Source organism: Micropterus dolomieu, linkage group LG01 (genome assembly GCF_021292245.1).
Source record: "Micropterus dolomieu isolate WLL.071019.BEF.003 ecotype Adirondacks linkage group LG01, ASM2129224v1, whole genome shotgun sequence".
In the NCBI taxonomy this organism is placed as follows: domain Eukaryota; kingdom Metazoa; phylum Chordata; class Actinopteri; order Centrarchiformes; family Centrarchidae; genus Micropterus; species Micropterus dolomieu.
In genome coordinates, this window is record NC_060150.1 from 11,145,085 (window position 1) to 11,151,747 (window position 6,663).

The following is a 6,663-nucleotide window of genomic DNA, read 5'->3' on the forward strand; positions in this document are numbered from 1 at the left end:
CACACACACACACACACACACACACACACACACACACACACACACACACACACACACACACACACACACACACACACACACACACACACACACGTCATACTCTACCCGACACACTCTCCCCGTTACAAGAAGTCCGTTTGCTGTGAAAACACACACTCGCACACAGACACTTTTTTGCCAAGAGAGGGGCCACATGCTGTGACTGAACAACAGTTGGTGTGTAGAAAAACGAAGGGACAGCTGAGGCCAGCGGGAATAGCTTCCTAGTAGTTAGCCATAACATCAGCTGCCTGCCTCACATACACACACTTTGACCAAATCATGGCATTGATATTTCCTGTCCTCAGCATGTTGTAACCGACAACCATCAGACTGTGTGACATGCCCTAATTATATTTTATTACCAGACTATGATTCAGCAGCTAGATTGTTTTACATAAAATAAGATTAGGCTGGTATGAGTCAGCACCGTTGTTGATGAGCTGATGATTCGGTGAAATGTTTAAGGCTGGTCAGCATTGTTGGGGACCCAGTGCGAACTGTTGAGTCATAGTCAATACAGTAAGAGTAAGAGTTTTGACAAGGTGTGAGTTTCTTCACTGACTCATGCTGTGAAATTATTAACCTGTGGAGCCAGTTGTCGTGCTTATTAAGGGGTGTGTGTGTGTGTGTGTGTGTGTGTGTGTGTGTGTGTGGGGAAGGGGGGCTGAAAGGCTTTGTAGTCAAATGAAGGAGGCCTCTGCAGCTCAAATGTCACATTCTTAATCTTGCAGTAATGATGCGGAGAGTTTATAATGAAGGGAGAACTGCGCTTGATTGCTTTCAGAGCAATAACTGTCTTTCTGGCTGTGCGTGTCGTTTTTTTTGTCTGTGCTTAGTTAAGTCTCTCGCTCAAGCACCCTCTGTAGTTAATCCCCTGCATTCTTGTGACAGTGAAATCGGTCTGCTCTCCTCCAGCTGTATCGGCTGAATTCTCCTGCAGTGCAGTGATAATTTAATAATTTTTATTCTTCCTTTTTTATTTCCAGGGGATAAGAGCCCAGTCACAGAGTGGAGTAGCTGTTTCATCTGACCTTTAACCTCAACAGGAAGAAGGGAAAGCCACTTCAGAGGTAAGAGTTCCTGTAAACTGGAGTGAGTAAATGGTGCCATTGCTACTTTCTGTGGGCAATAAATTCTGAAAAGGAAAAACAGTAACGATTGCTGCCAGTAAGCCCAGCAAAACTCACTATTCCTTGCACAAATGCCACAGAGATTGTTCTTGACACAAGTTGCTGCCAGAGAACTTCTGCCTGAATGTCTGAGGCATCATGTCGTCAAACCAGATCATCTGTCATGTTACTGCCGTGCCTTTTGAAGAAAGTGGAATCCCCAGACGACAGTGTGGATCCATGTGTTTGTTGTTTGTTGTAAAAAAAAGAGGTAAATCCAGAGTGTCACCCCCCCCCACGCCAAAGCCTCCATCAGAAGGCCTTGTAAATCAAATCAAAATGAAAGAGGAGTCAAGCTTCTGAGAAACTTGTCAAGGGAGAGTCTTCCTCTCGCCGACAGAGATAATTCCTGACTTAAGTGGAACCATGTGAGTCTATAGCAAAGAGGTGCTCCTTACAGTGAGCCTTTATTCCCTCACTATCGCAGATTCTACGACTTTCCACTTGTATTTATCCAAGGGAGACAACTTTCTTTCTCAAAGATCAAGTAATTGCATAATGTACAAATTTTCAGATTGATTACTCGCAAGGCAAATATATCTATTTTTATTACTTACCATTTTGGCTGTGTGACAGTGTGAAAATGCAAACATGACTACATAACATCAGCATCTGGATTTTATTTCCCATTTACATTTAAAAGTTTTGTCAATAAACACACTCAGTGTCAGATTTTGATACCAAGATTTTTTTCTCAACTCACAAATGAGAAAATGAGAAAAAAGTGCTTGATGTTGTCAATAGGGAGTTATGGCTTACATAACTTGCCTGGGGCAGAGCAACAGAGTACACAAGACCCAGAAGATAAAATAGCAGCCTTAGAAACAGAAGCAAAACTTCCAACAACTCAAGAAATAAAAGGACTCCTATAGGCTGCTTTCTTCCATGAAATCTAGTTTGTTATTAAAGCTAGCTAATGTAACTAATCAAATGTTCCAGAGCCAGTCAGGTGCAGTCTAGCTGTAGTGGTGGAGAACTGAGCAACCAACCAGAACCAAGGATTTGGCTTGGGTAAATTGCTTAGTGTTAGTGGTACATTAGGTTCTTTTGCCTACAAAGGATGCGTATTACTGTATTGAGTAGGCATACTAATTATAGATTAATCGGTTACTTGTACCCTGCCCTAATTAATACCTAGACATGACTTTTCCATTTGTTATGGGGAATGAATATAGTGTTATATTTCATGTTGTAAAAGTTAAAGAACCTTGGCTTGTCAGCTGGGAAATGAACGTCTGGATGAAGTATTTAAAAATGAAAAACGTCTAGAAAACATTAATTGGTGGAGTGAGTGGACAAAGGCCCAGACGCACATAGTATTATTTTCATCTTGGAAAACAACCCATGATGTGTAAAAAGCCCGGCAGTGAGGATGTGGAAGGAAGCCGGGTTTTTAAACTGGGACCCCAGCGGTGTTGGAGCTTGAGGCTGGGAGGAGGAAGACTGCTATCCTAAACTGTTCCAGGAAGTAGGGATGTTTATGTGTCAGAGAGGTTTATAAAGAGCTGTGTGTGTGTGTGTGTGTCATGTGTTTTAAGGGGTTGGGTGGGGGGGGTGGTCATGTGAAGATGCTTACTAACTTTGACACTCAGCTGTCAGTATTATTCAACATGTACGTCACACATGCAGCAGGGCCATGGTTAACATTTCATTGTTAGGTGACGCCGTTGTCATGGCAACTGTTTCATTCATGCATTGGACGTTCTTAAAACAGGCTGTCCTTGAAACCATACCCTGGTCTCTTTGGTCCTTTTACTGCTAGTAAAAAAAATTAAGTGTGTGTCCCTTCCAAAATTTAAAGGATGGCAATGTTGGAGGTGGCGTGGCAGGAAACAGGCCGGCCCGTTTTCTGTGTGTGTCACACACTTGGACAGTTGCTTTTAAATTCAGATGACAAGAAGCTTCTCGACAGTAGCCAATCAGTGGCCAGCTGCAGGGGTTATTGGTTATGTGAAGGACTGAGCAAGGGAGAGATGGGGAAACGTAGTAAGCTAGGAAGACATTCTCAGCTGCTAGTGGCTTGTGTGCAGGCGTGTGCGTGCGTGCACGCTTGTATGTATTTCTTTTCGCCTTTAGGTACTGCACACGGCTGGCTTGTTGCAGTAAGAATGTGTTGTTCACGCACCAGTTATCCATCAGTGTGTGTGTGTGTGTGTGTGTGTGTGTGTGTGTGTGTGTTTGGGCATGTGTTGCCTGTGCTGTATGCTGTACCTACTGTGCTTTGTATTCCCTAACAGGTGGCAGACGTAAGCCTGCTGTTCTGCAAGACCAAGCAACTAAAGGTTGATGAAAAATTCTATCTGTTGGCACCATAATGATTCCATTCATCTAGAGTAGATGATAACAGAGGATGAGAGGGTTATGAACATTTTCATTAAACAGTGCAGAACTTTTGTCTCCTACTGTCGACGCGCGCTTATGACGTGTGCCTACAGGTGAGCTCGGCCCAGGCTCGTGTTCAGAGATAGAAACATTCATTATTTAAGCAGAGTAAATATAATTGCTACATAGCCTACTCCACATATTATATAAATAGCAACCTGAACTTAGTTTTTTTTTCTGCATCTGAAACTTTTCTTGGATGCTTTTTAATGTTTTTCTGCCATACTCCTAGCTGCTACTTTTTTACAGCAATGGCTGACTGTGGAGCTCTCTACATGGCTCTGGGTTGGTGCTCTCTTCAGCTCTGGCAAACCAATCATTACTGGCTGATGTAAAACGCATCATTACTGCTGCGCCAGCGCGGTAATATCAGATTTAAAAACTCCATCATATTGTCATACTTTGGTATGGCTGGAAAACAGTTATTAAACTGCATTCTATGTGGTCTCAAAAATAAGTTATAGCAGGTTCTAAATGTTTTTAGGGCTACACCATCTGACCAGGCACAAAATGAGGTATTGCATTACTAAGCAACACACTTCAGTTTCACAGAAAGAAAACAGGGCAACATCAGCTGAGGATTTACTTCACAGCAGAGGCTCTTTTTATTTTATGTTCTAAAAGAGCAGCGGGCCTCTCATTTTTTGAAAGCAGTGCCTGTTTTAAATGTTTAGCTAGCACTTCCCTGCAGTCGGCCTCTGTTGTTTGCTGCTGCAGTGCTGCATCATGTTTAAAACTGTCTGTGACTCCACTGCAGCAGACCACCTGAGCCTGTGTGGGTGGGAGTGTGTGGACGCCTATGTGTGTGGATGTAACCCAATCTCCCGAGGGCACGGACAAGACTATTGATTTCACGTTTGGACTGCTGCCCTGGAGGGAAGCAGGGAAGCTGACACATCCTAGGTGCGCTTGTGTGCAAGGGGGAGAGAGTGAGAGAGGGGACATAGCCAGACACAGGGAGAGAGAGAGACACGCACACACGCAAAATTAGACAAGAGCAAGGACTTGAAGTCAGTGTGAAGTCAGCCATTTTACCCAGCAAAACCACTGCGGATTTTCTTTCTTCTCTTACCATGACATGAAGTATTGGGAAATTGTGGAAATCTGGGCAAACATCAGCTGAATGCTCTGTGGTTGTATGATAAAGCAGATGGACACCCTGCGGACAGGGATGTGGAAACATCACGTCAATATGTTAGTTATGACAGAGGATCTAGGCCAAGCTCACGGTGAAGCCTTGCGATAGCCACATGTCTGTCTGCGGAGCATGTCAACATGGAGATGGAGATGCATGTGTGTTGCCATGGCAGTGGCTGTTCGAATAGATGCAGGGCAGCTGAAGTTTGGCTCGCTCTTAGATTTGTGAGCTGTTGAGTCCTCACACCTACCGCCCACCACTGTGACCGTACATTTTCACACTCCCTCTCTTCCCTTTATCGTGCTCTCTCAGCCACCCACCCCCCCTTCCCAAACACACACACACACACACACACACACACACACACTCCCTCTCCATCTGTCCGCCTCTGACATCCTCCTCATCTTTCTCCTCTCTCTGCCCCTCCATCCTAATTGGCTGTAGAAGCCAGAGTGGCTTGCTGTGTCACGCTGTGCTTGAGTGAGCTCAGATGTGTTTGTGGATCCATATGTGTGTGTTTGTATGCGAGTTCCTCCCGTGCTTGCAGGCTGTTGGTCGTGCTTGACTAATGACACTGTTCTTTTGGCCAGCAGGTCCTCCCCTTTATTCACAACCTAATAGCTCCCCTCCTCCATTATTGAACCTATCCATCATTCCCTCCATCACTCCCCCTGCTTCCTTACTTGCCTGTTACACATCTCTCTTCCCCTATCAGTCCTTCCCTCAGTGCTCTCTCTCTCTCTCCTCCTCTTATGAGACGTGTATCAAGTTTTGTTTATGTTGTGTTTTTTAATTCTGTAGGACAAAATTGTCTCGACGTTAGTGCACATTTATATTAAAGCTACCTTGCTTTGGGAAAAGGGTATGGGCGATATTGTCATAAAACAATCTGATAATGATAGGTGATAATCATGACGATCTGATAAAATCTCAAAAAAAAAAAAGCACATGGTTGAGGTGTAGTAGTCTAGTATAGCTGTTATGTCTGTCTGGGAGTGTTGATTAACCCCTCCACAGCAGAGCCAGCAGCGATGTCAATTTCGCAATCCTTTTTAAATATATCGTAAATACACATCTCAGTATTGTTAATATCAGGATGTCACATTTTTAAAAATCATACAGGCATGTTCCTGTTTGGGTATTAGTTTTACTTTAAAGGAGGATTGGCTTTTTGATGTAGGCTCCTTAGACAACATGGACAACAACAACTTTGCACTGCCTTTTGACAAGAAAAAAACCCAATTCAGATTACAGTGTTTGGGACCAATCTGCTGAAATTTAACATTTACTCTGACTAGAATGTACTCATTCGTCTAGCTGCAAAGAAATACATAGGAAACCGTGTGGTTTAAGTGCGCAGCCCACCCTAAAAATGTCAGCAATGTTCGAGACAGCTGTTAGTTATTGGACCCATTTTGTTGTTTGCTGGTGTATTTCCCCAACAGGCTAAAACATCAACGGTAAATGTCAATCTTTGGTGTTAGTCTTTCAGACTTAGAGCTAGAATTGCTGTTTAGCTCTGGCACTCAGTGAATACCATGAGAAATCCATTAGTGAGGAGGTAGAGAATGCAGCTACTGGCACAAGCCTCAACTGACCAGTATGCAATGTAGTCTCAAGAATACTCATTACATTTTCTCAGATCATATTGATGTGTAAGTGTCATATTTATATTCTGGTTTTTTTTCTCGATAAAGTATGTTAAAGCGCAATACTCATATGAAGATCTCCAAGAATTCTAGTATATGCGGGTGGATTATTCCTTTAAGCTCCTTGCCATAGGCATTTCTTGTTTTCCCTCTCCCTCATTTACCCTTTGTTCTTGCTTCTTTAACCTCTAAAGCTGCATCCACCCTACATTTCTCACTCATCAAGGGTGAATGCAAAACACACACACACACACACACACACACACACACACACACACACACA

At 43.4% G+C, this 6,663-nt stretch overlaps 1 protein-coding gene across 7 annotated transcripts in view; it reads left to right on the plus strand.

Annotated features, from left to right (window-relative positions):
- Nucleotides 1–6,663, plus strand: part of raph1b (Ras association (RalGDS/AF-6) and pleckstrin homology domains 1b) — a 56,112-nt gene that overhangs the window by 21,569 nt on the left and 27,880 nt on the right. For all 7 annotated transcript variants that reach the window (XM_046056930.1, XM_046056922.1, XM_046056939.1 and 4 more), the window contains exon 2: nucleotides 1,029–1,112. The gene's annotated coding sequence lies outside the window, so the exon portion shown is untranslated. The remainder of the gene's footprint in view (nucleotides 1–1,028; nucleotides 1,113–6,663) is intronic.